This window comes from Arachis ipaensis, chromosome B3 (assembly GCF_059453495.1).
Source record: "Arachis ipaensis isolate K30076 ecotype BB chromosome B3, ASM5945349v1, whole genome shotgun sequence".
NCBI classification, from domain to species: Eukaryota; Viridiplantae; Streptophyta; class Magnoliopsida; order Fabales; family Fabaceae; genus Arachis; species Arachis ipaensis.
In genome coordinates this window covers 108,147,160-108,158,707 of record NC_142438.1, presented here as the reverse complement: position 1 = coordinate 108,158,707, position 11,548 = coordinate 108,147,160, and positions in this window count along the sequence as shown.

The window sequence follows — 11,548 nt, the reverse complement described above, 5'->3', positions numbered from 1 at the left end:
CCCTTTTGGTTTTGGTTAAGAAAGCAGTAACTCAGGAGTTATCTTAGCTCAACATAATTGATAACTGTTATCTTTGCTAATTGAACTGAACTTCAATAATCCCAACCTTTTCTTAGGAAATAAATAGGATTCGAAGATCAAACTAATTAGTCCCTTGACTTTTATTTGCTTTAGTAAAGGTTAACTAAGTGGAATTAAGATTCAACTTTCATTATTGTTGATAAGGATAACTAAGTCTGGACTTCCAATTTCTCATACCTTGCCAAAAGTTTATTTTACAGTTATTTATTTATTTTATTTGTCATTTAAATATATCTGTGCTCATTGCCCAAGCTCCAAAACCCTCAATTTACAAAACTCATAACCAATAATAAGAATATACCTCCCTGCAATTCCTTGAGAAGACGACCCGAGGTTTAAATACTCGGTTATCAATTTAAAAGGGGTTTGTTACTTGTGACAACCAAAACGTTTGTAAGAAAGGTTGATTGCTTGGTTTAGTAACTATACTTGCAACGAGAGTTTACTATAACTTCTAAGCCATCAATCTTCAGTTCTTCAAAATGGCGCCGTTGCCGTGGAACTACTAACGTGTGCCTTATTATTGGTTATTGTAAATATTTTTCTTTTACTTGTTTATTTATTTCTGTTTTCCCTTTTTAATTTTATTTGCTACTATGAACTCTCACCCTTCTCGCTTTGAGTTTGGTTCTAACTTTGTTGAAGGAAATAGAAGTCACAGCAGGAATATGCATCAAGGTCAGACCAATCAAGGATGGATGGAGCCAAGAGGATCTAATCAACCCTTTAGGCAACAACACCCTCTAAGATATCATGGACAACGACCATTCCACAATGCATACCCAGCTGATAGATATGGTGGACAACCTTGTAACTACCAACAAGCCCCACCCCGTGCCTATAGACCATCCTCTCAACATAACCTCGAACCACCACACTCACAAGCTTCTCTTCACCATTCTCCACCACATGATTCATATTTACCCCAGTTCCAATCCAATCACTCCCAAGCACCACCACTTTCCTATGTATCATGTCCAAATCCATCACCCCGAGAATCAGAGGTTCGCCTCAAGAAAACAGTAAATAAACTTCAAACAACCATTCGACAACTGGAGCAAGCAGTAATTCAATTAGCTTCTAGACGTTCGAACATCCAAGGACCAACCACAGCCCCAAGTGGACAATCTAACAAAGAGCGTAGCATGAAGGAAATACTAGAAACTCCAGTGGACAAGACAGAGAATGAATTCGTACTAGAACAAGGTGAAGAAGCTGTCATTACGCAAGAAGAAGAGTTGGTTGAAGATCTAGGAGACGCTGAACCTCCATGGGAATTCAGAGCTGAGGAGAACTCCGTCAAGGACGTTACAGTTGATGCTAAGGAGGACAGTGCACAATCCCCAAGGCAAGTCGTTTATGAAGAACTAGACGGAATAACCCAGGACACAAATTCCCTTGATGATGATAGTCACAAGTCAAGTTCTCTTAGTAATGAACTTGCATCCGCAAGTGAATTCTCTGAGATCGAAGAATCTTCCCCAAATGAATACGAAGATGATGCAGAGGTAGATTTCTCTCAACCTCCAATCTATGACTCGAGTGATGAGGACGACACAGAAGACTTTGACCAGGACACAGATGCATTTGAAGAACCTTACAAAGAAGTGGAGGATTTCACAGAAGAGCACAAGGGAGTAGAACTCACAGAACCACTAGAACCACCTACCCCAAGGCCATTACCACCCAATACAAGCTTCAAGTGGGTACAATCCTTAACTTTTAACTGTATTTTTTCACTTGAATATGGTTTGCTTGAAACAGATGGCCAGCTTAGAGCTCTCTGCGGCTTTAAAAGTAAGAGGGAAATGGCTCGTGCTCAGAGCTGGTGCACAAGGTTCAATAAGGTTCCACACTTTAACTTGAAGTGCACGGATTGGTATCATGTTCAATTGAATAGATCTCAGAAAACGTTTGGACACCATGGTGAGAATCTGCTTTCTAAACCGCCCGGATGGAAAAATATAGATCAAGACGGAGGCGGATTTAAAAGCAAAGTTTGGGATCCTGGAATCTATTCCGACATTCGTCATTCCGGGAGCCTAAAAATTTGTTTGAAGCTGCTCAGGAGCTTTACATGCCTAGTTTGGGACCCCGGAGGCTATTGGCATTCCAAGCATTGGTGGAGATTTTTGGATGAATTTAAACATAAGCCGCCGTAACAGGAAGCCCCTCCAATGTCCAACTTAAGGACTTTAACTAAAAGTACTAGGTGGGAGACAACCCAGCATGGTATGATCGTTCATTTTTCAATTTTTATTTCGTTTGTTTTCAAGTTTTATTTTATTTTATAATATTGAACCTGGAATTTTGCATCGCATTCATATTAATCATTGCATTCTGCATACTGCATAAAAAAAAGGGGTGCGCGACGCGACCGCATCATCCATGCGATCACGTCAAATGGTGAAAATACACTTCCCACGCGACCGCGTCATCCACGCGGCTGCGTGACCTGGAGATCGGTGTAAAGATCCAACGTCCAGAAAGTTAGGCTGGAATCATGCGGCCATTGTACGTTTTGCACAAATGACCTACGCGATCGCGTAACCCACGCGATCGCGTCACTTGCACACAACCAATCCCACTCGACCGCGTGAGCGACGTAACCGCGTCGCATGGATTGCACGAACACCCCAAAGGAGACAGAGAGTTGCACTGAAACGACGCTGGATTCGTGCGTTTAGCACAAATCCCAGCGACGCGATCGCATGTGCCAGGCGATCGCGTCATTAATCTTTTTTTTGCCTTCCATTCGATCGCGTCACCCCCCATTTCGCTCCAGCCACGCGACCGCGTGCCCCACGCGGCCGCGTGGGTTCAAATTTATAACCCCCCAACCACGCGAACCCTATCAGTCGACCCCTAAAACCCTCTCCTCCCTCTCTTCCCCTCCAATCCAACCACCACCATCCAGCCACCATCACCGCCACCCCCAGACGCCGCCGACCTCCCAGACGCCGCCACCACCGACCCCCCTTCCTCCTCCCCCTTCTTTCTTCTTCTTTCTTCTTCTTCCCCCCTCTGATGCGCATAAATGTGTTATGCTACGATTTAGGAAATTGCACGATCGGCAAAATTCCTTCCGGCAAGTGCACCGGTTATCGTCGTCAAGTAAAAACTCACAATAGAGTGAGGTCGAATCCCACAAGGATTGGTTGAGTGAGCAATTCGGATTAGAAGTGTGTTCTAGTTGAGCGGAATCAAGATTTGAGATGATAATTGCGGAATGTAAAATTGGCGGGAAAAGTAAATGACAAGAAAATTAAATGGCTGAATCTTAAATTGCATGAATTAAAGAGCAGAATGTAAATTGCTGAAATTAAAAGGGAATGGGGATGATTGCAAGAATTGAATTGCAGAATGTAAAGAGAAAGTGGAAATCAGAAATGGGGAATTCATTGGGTTTAGGAGATATTGAAATCTCCGAATCAAAACATGTAAATCTCTTCCTCAACCAATGCATTCATTGAATTTTGCTTGGCAATCTTATATGATTGGATCCCAATTCCTTGGCTCACCAATGCTCTCTAAAAACAAACAAATTCCCAATCCCTTGGTTTAAATGTTCATAAGAAGAGATGATGCTTGATCACTGATTATACCACACAATTTCATGAACCACAATTTGGTAGGATTACATGTCACAATATCCATCCAAACCCCAATCCAATCCACTGTGAGAAAGCTTCTCTAGCATGAATCCTCCATTCCTTTCCCAAGGCTCCGAAGGATTCCAAGTATGAGTAGTCTCTTTCCCAAGACAACTACTCAATGGAATTAGATCGAGAAGCTTTCTAACAAAATTCAAGAGAAAAGGTTGAAGAAGAAGATAAACTATTATTGATTCATTGAATTATAATAGAGCTCCCTAACCCAATGAAGGGGGTTTAGTGAATCATAGCTCTGAATTCAATTACAAAGAAAAGGAAACTAGCTAAAAGTGAAAGTAAAAAGTCCTCTCTAACTTAACTTCTATCCTATTTATACACTTTCTATATTGAGCTTCAGTTGTGCTTCTTGGGCTTTGAGGCCTCTCCTTGCTTTCCTTTTGCCTTGGGTTTATGATCCATAATCTTGATGAGGTTGTTGATCCAAGTCCTGTAACATTTATTGAGCCAACTTAGTGATAATCAAATAATGACACATGACTCAATAAATTGAGATTTCAAACTCATCAATCCTTCAGGCCCAATCCCATAAACCATGATATTCAATTGGGTTTCATACCAAAGTAAGCTTAAGTTAATAATTGTGCTCAAAGACTAACTTAAATCACAATATTTTTGGCCCAGAAACCTTTTTCAAGAGTGGCGTTTAAGTTGTAGTTTAAGCTTAAACTGCAGCTTAAACGCCAGACACTTCCAGTGAGGCCATTTGTAGAAGCACGTTTAAGCTTCAGTTTAAGGTTAAACTGAAGCTTAAACGTGGAAATGGAAGAATGGTAGCCCTGGAGAGTAATGTAGTCGAACACGTTTAACCTCCAGTTTAAGGTTAAACTGGAGGTTAAACGTGGAAAAGGAATGAGGCATCCTGGAGGTCGAACACGTTTAACCTCCAGTTTGAGGTCAAACTGGAGGTTAAACGTGGAAAGGGGTGTAGGCATACTGGAGGTCGAACACGTTTAACCTCCAGTTTGAGGTCAAACTGGAGGTTAAACGTGGAAGCTTGGAATGGTGGCCCTGGAGGTGTCGAACACGTTTAACCTCCAGTTTGGGGTCAAACTGGAGGTTAAACGTGGAGATGGAGAGAGCAACCCTGGAGTGAGAAAACTATCGAACACGTTTAAGCTCCAGTTTGAGTCAAACTGGAGCTTAAACGTGGAATGGCCCCTGGTACTCTTCCTGGTTCTGGCGTTTAACCTCCAGTTTGAGGTCAAACTGGAGGTTAAACGTGGAACTCCTCCCTGGGTGGCATACTCATTCTGGCGTTTAACCTCCAGTTTGAGGTCAAACTGGAGGTTAAACGTGGAATGCTCCTTAAGTGAGGCTTTTCATTCTGGCGTTTAACCTCCAGTTTGAGGTCAAACTGGAGGTTAAACTTCAATCCCAGCATTTCTTATCCTTCATGATTTTGGCGTTTAAGCTCCAGTTTAGGCTTAAACTGGAACTTAAACTCCACATGTGATATTCAAGCTTCCTTTATTGATTTTGTTGCTTCCTTGCTTAGCCTCTTCTTCCCTGAAATCATCCAAACAATTGCATCAAAGTCTTGCAAAATTTCATGAGAAATCTTTCATTCATAGCATTTAAGTAATATAACTAAAACTCATGGAATTTGTATCAAAATCATATTGTTTGGATGGTTCATTACTTTGTTCTTCATTTAACCATTTTTGGTTACTTTAAGCTCAAGAAAATGCATAAAACAACTAAAACTAACAGAAAAATGCTAGTGAAACTAGCCTATGATGCCTTGGCATCACAACACCAAACTTAATACTTGCTTGTCCCTAAGCAAGTCCTGAGTTATTTGAGAAGACAGTATGAACAGAAAGTAATTACATTGGCTATATTAGCAAGCATTTAAAGTTCATCAGAAGGGTTCTATGCAGAAAGTTGCAGCATCACTTTTTCATACTTATCAGGTAGGATTGTCACTTTTTCATTGCATCCGTCAAAAATTGCTATGGCCTCCTGTTATTCTTATGTCTTTGGCACTTTTCTTTTGTTTTTCTTTTCTTTTTCTTAGAGCTTCTTTTGCTCCTTGTTTGCTTAGTGTCATGTGTTGCACAAGCCTTTGGCCTTTTCTTTTTCTTATCAGTGCACTACACATATCCACTTTAGGCATTTTAATTCACATTTCTTCTTGAGACATTGGTGCCCAGCACCTCTTTGTGTGACTAAATGTTTTGTATTGAGGTTGCTCTTGATAATGGACTTTTGGTTGATAATCCCGGGTTAGTTAACCCAAGTTACCAAGTGTTGAAACACTCCTCAGAACCTATTCATCCAAGCATATCCTTAATACATAAACACCACAGGCATTTGTCTCAGAAGTTCAAACCATTGGTGCCTAGCTTATTTTCTCAATTTTTTTGCTTTTTGGTTGCCTTTTTCCGTGGCTTTTTCTTTTCCTTTTTCTTTCTTTTTCATGGCCAAAGACATTTATTCATCAAGATCCATAGACAATTTTTACTTCTACATAAAAAATGATAATTCTACACTCTAATTTTAGTGATGTGACTAAACAATCAAGCATGCATACCACCACTTAATTCTACTTGATTTGTCACTAATTTAGCCAAGTTACTTTTGTTCAAACTTTTCTTTTATTTTTGGAAACAGAACAAGCATGGCACGCACTTGTTTAAGAAGGTGAAGTTATATCCAAACATCTAGGCATTCACTTTATTCAAAGCACTTAATAAACAGACATACTAAAACAAACTACACATTCCAGAAAGATTCAACATTTACAGTTTAAACCAGAACACGCATGCTTTTGTTTGCCCTTTTTAAAGAATTATTAAGGGACAATACCACCTTGTGAAATTCCTTGTTTTCTCTTTGTTGTCAGGAAACAATTTGATTTCTCCTTCTTCTTCCTAAATGTTGCTTCATGCTCTAAGGTTCTTGTTTCCTTTCCTGCAAAGAGTAATGAAGTTGCTTGCTTCTCAAGCACTTGAGTAGTTAGCTCAACTATGTGTGGGTAAGTATCGGATTCTTAGGTTGGTGTGTGAACACCAAACTTAGTCTCCCACTTACTTCTCTCTGTTCTTTGAATCCTTGAGTTATCTTGGAATGATGTTGCTACTAAGGGTTTTAAGCACTTCTGTGACTGCTTAGAATAGTTGTTCCTTTCATATAATTCAAAGGTTGTTGTGTTCAGTTGATCTTTATGGTGGAACACCAAACTTAGAGTTACACATTCCCCTTTGACTTATTGATCCATGAATTCATTGTTTGGTGTGAAACACCAAACTTAATTCTTTGCAATGCACAGAAACTACTTTACCCTTTTTATTGAAACAAATAAAAGAAACAGCAACAAGGTATTACCTCAGGTTGGGTTGCCTCCCAACAAGCGCTTCTTTAACGTCATTAGCTTGACGGTCAGCTTCCTCAGTTGAGGTGATATTTAACTTTGTCCTTCTCCTCCACATCTCCCAAGTAATGTTTGAGTCTTTGACCATTAACAATGAAGGTTCGTTGTGACTTTTCTTCCATGATTTCTACTTGTCCATAATTGGAGACCTTGGTGACAAGGAATGGTCCAGACCACCTTGATTTTAGCTTCCCTGGAAATAGCTTCAGCCTAGAATTGTAGAGCAATACTTTTTGCCCTTCTTCAAATTTCCTTGGGGCTATGTTGCTGTCATGCTTCTTCTTTGCTCTTTCTTTGTAAATTTTGGCATTCTCATAAGCTTCCGCTCTGAATTCTTCCAACTCTTGAATTTGCAACATCCTTCTTTCTCCAGCGGCTTTGTTATCCAAGTTCAGAAGTTTCAAGGCCCAGTATGCCTTGTGCTCCAACTCCAGTGGCAGATGGCAAGCTTTTCCATATACTAGTTGGTAAGGCGACATTCCAATTGGTGTTTTGAAAGCTGTCCTATATGCCCAAAGAGCATCATCTAGCTTAATCGACCAGTCCTTCCTTGAAGTTCCCACAGTCTTTTCCAGGATTCTTTTGAGTTCTCTGTTAGATATTTCGGCTTGCCCACTTGTCTGTGGATGGTATGGTGTGGCTACCCTGTGTTTGACTCCATATTTTAGAAGCAATGCCTCTAATGGTTTGTTGCAGAAGTGGCTTCCTCCATCACTGATGATTGCTCTTGGAACCCCAAAACGGCAAAAAATGTGTTTTCTGAGGAAGTTCATGACTACCTTATTATCATTGGTTGGAGTTGCTATTGCTTCAACCCATTTGGAGACATAGTCTACTGCCACAAGAATGTAATTGTTTGAGTATGAGGAGGGAAATGGTCCCATGAAATCTATCCCCCATACATCAAACAATTCAAGTTCCAGAATGAATTGTTGTGGCATTTCATTTCTTCTTGGCAAGTTCCCAGCTTTCTGGCATTCATGGCAGTGCTTCACTAATTCTTTTGCATCTTTGAAGATAGTGGGCCAATAAAAACCACACTGCAACACCTTAGCTGCTGTTCTTTCTCCTGCAAAGTGCCCTCCATAAGTGGAGCCATGGCAGTCCCATAAAACTTCCCTTCCTTCTTCCTCGGATATGCATCTTCTGAGTATGCCATCGGAACATTTTTTGAACAAGTATGGTTCGTCCCAGATGAAGTATTTGGCATCATTTACCAATTTCTTCCTTTGATGTTTGTTAAATTCCAAAGGTAAACTCCCAGTGGCCTTGAAATTTGCTATGTCTGCAAACCAGGGTGCTTTGTGAATTACCATGAGTTGTTCATCAGGAAAGCACTCATTTACATGTGTGCTTTGCGTGCTTCTTTCTTCACATGGTATCCTTGATAAATGATCTGCCACCTTGTTTTCTACACCCTTCTTGTCTTTGATTTCAATGTCAAATTCCTGCAACAAAAGAACCCATCTAATAAGTCTTGGTTTAGATTCTTGTTTAGCAAGTAAATATTTTAAAGCTGAATGATCAGTGAAGACAATGACTTTAGATCCAATGAGATAAGATCTAAATTTGTCAAATGCAAAGACTATTGCCAAGAGTTCTTTTTCAGTGGTTGTGTAATTCTTTTGGTTAGCATTCAAGACTTTACTGGCATAATAAATCACATGCACCAAATTGTTTTTCCTTTGTCCTAACACGGCCCCAATAGCAAGGTCTGATGCATCACACATCAGTTCAAAAGGTAAGTTCCAATCAGGTGGGGCAATGATAGGTGCAGAGGAAAGTTTTTGCTTCAAAAGATCATAGGCTAGCATGCAATTTTTATCAAATACAAAGGGTGTATCAGAGACAAGCAAGTTACTCAAAGGTTTGGCTATTTTAGAAAAGTCTCTAATAAACCTTCTGTAAAAACCAGCGTGTCCCAAAAAGCTTCTAACTGCCTTGACATTACTTGGTGGAGGTAGTTTTTCAATGATTTCCACCTTAGCTCTGTCCACCTCCATGCCTCTATTAGAGATTTTGTGGCCAAGGACTATTCCTTCTGTGACCATGAAATGACACTTTTCCCAGTTTAATACTAGGTTAGTCTCTTGGCACCTCTTAAGCACCAAGGCAAGGTGGTGTAGGCAGCTGGGAAAAGAATCCCCAAACACAGAAAAATCGTCCATGAAGACCTCAATGAATTTTTCAATCATGTCCGAAAAGATGGACAGCATGCATCTTTGGAAAGTGGCAGGTGCATTGCACAACCCAAAGGGCATGCGTCTATAAGCAAAAACTCCATATGGACAAACAAATGATGTTTTCTCTTGATCACTAGGATCAACTACTATTTGGTTGTAGCCCGAATATCCATCCAAGAAGCAATAGTAAGCATGTCCGGCAAGCCTTTCAAGCATCTGATCCATGAATGGGAGTGGAAAATGATCTTTTCTGGTGGCTTCATTGAGTTTCCTGTAGTCTATGCACATCCTCCATCCAGTAACGGTTCTTGTGGGTATGAGTTCGTTCTTCTCATTTGGAACCACAGTTATGCCACCTTTCTTGGGCACTACATGGATGGGACTAACCCATGGGCTATCAGAAATGGGGTATATTACCCCTGCCTGCCATAACTTCCTCACTTCCTTTTGTACCACTTCTTTCATGACGGGATTCAATCTTCTCTGAGCTTGAATGGAGGGTCTAGCATCTTCTTCTAACAAGATTTTATGCATGCATATGGATGAACTTATCCCCTTCAAATCAGCTAGGGTCCATCCAATGGCATCTTGATGAGTTTGCAGCACCTTGATCAATTCTTCTTCCTGTTCTTGGCTCAAGGCCGAGCTAATGATAACAGGGTGACTCTCATCACTACCCAAGTATGCATACTTGAGATTAGGGGGCAATGCTTTGAGCTCAGGTTTTGGTGCTTCCTTTTCTTCTTTCACTTTCTCTGGCCTGCTTAGCATAGTTGTGTCATCATCCTTGATATCACTAACTTCAATATCCTTGGTGAACTCCTCCTCTGCTACTTCCTTTATTGTTTCCTCAAAAGTTTCTTGTACTGCAATGTCCACTACATCAACCCTCATGCATTCCCTTAGTGATTCTGATGGATAGCTCATTGCCTTGAATACATTAAACACCAATTTCTCATCATGGAGTCTAAGAGTGAGTTCACCCTTTTGTACATCTATGATGGCTCCAGCAGTAGCTAGGAAGGGTCTTCCCAGAATTATTGAAGCTTTGGCTTCTTCCTCCATATCTAACACCACAAAATCAGCAGGAAATATAAATTCTCCCACTTTCACCAACAAATCCTCAACTATCCCATGAGGGAATTTAAAAGTTCGATCTGCCAATTGGAGGGCCATTCTTGTTGGTTTGGCTTCTTCAATCTTCATTCTTCTCATCATTGTTAGCGACATCAAATTGATGCTGGCCCCTAAATCACACAAGGCCTTCTCCACCATGACTTCTCCTATAATACAGGGGATTTGGAAACTGCCTGGGTCCTTCAATTTCTGAGGCAATTTGTGCTGAATGATGGCACTGCATTCTTCAGTTAACAACACAGTTTCCTCATTTCTCCAGCTTCTCTTCTTGGTCATTAATTCTTTTAAGAATTTTGCATAGAGTGGCATTTGCTCTATTGCCTCAGCAAAGGGAATGTTGATTTGAAGCTTCTTGAAAATCTCCAAGAACCTGGAGAATTGGCCATCCTTTTCACTTTTCATCAAACGTTGAGGATAAGGTGCTTTAGGTGTGTAAGGCTTCAAGACCTCTTTTTCTTTTTCTTTTGTTGCAAACGGTGTAACAGATTGTCCTTGTTCTTTGTCTTTCACATTTTCCTTTGCTTCATCCTCTGTGGTTTCCCTTGAAATCTCCTTTAGATTCTTTCCACTTCTGAGGGTTATGGCCTTACATTCCTCCCTTGCAATAGCCTTGGCAGCATGAGAACTGCTTGTCCCAGGGGCTTGCTTAGTCAAATACAAAATTTGATTTTCTAGCTTCTGGATGGCAGCTCCTTGGTTTTGCAAGTTAGAATTTACTTCTTCCTTAAAAGCCTTCAATTCAATTATGTCTTGGCTCATGGTTGCAAGCATTCCTTCCATCCGGTTTAATTGATCTTGAAATTGTTGGTTCGGATTAGGTTGGGTATGTTGATTATTTTGGCCATGATATGATGATTGGGGGTAAGTGTGTTGTGTGGCTTGGTATGATCTTTGGTTGGAGTTTTGGTATGTGGAATTGTTTTGTTGGTTGTGGTTGTAAGGTTTGTGGTTTTGTGGTTGGGTTTGTTGGTTTCCCCACCCAAAGTTTGGGTGGTTTCTCCAGCCTGGGTTGTAAGTGTTGGAGTGTGGATTATATGATTGCCTTTGTTGGTTTCCCACATAGTTAACCTCATCCCAATCACCTCCTTCAATGCCTACTT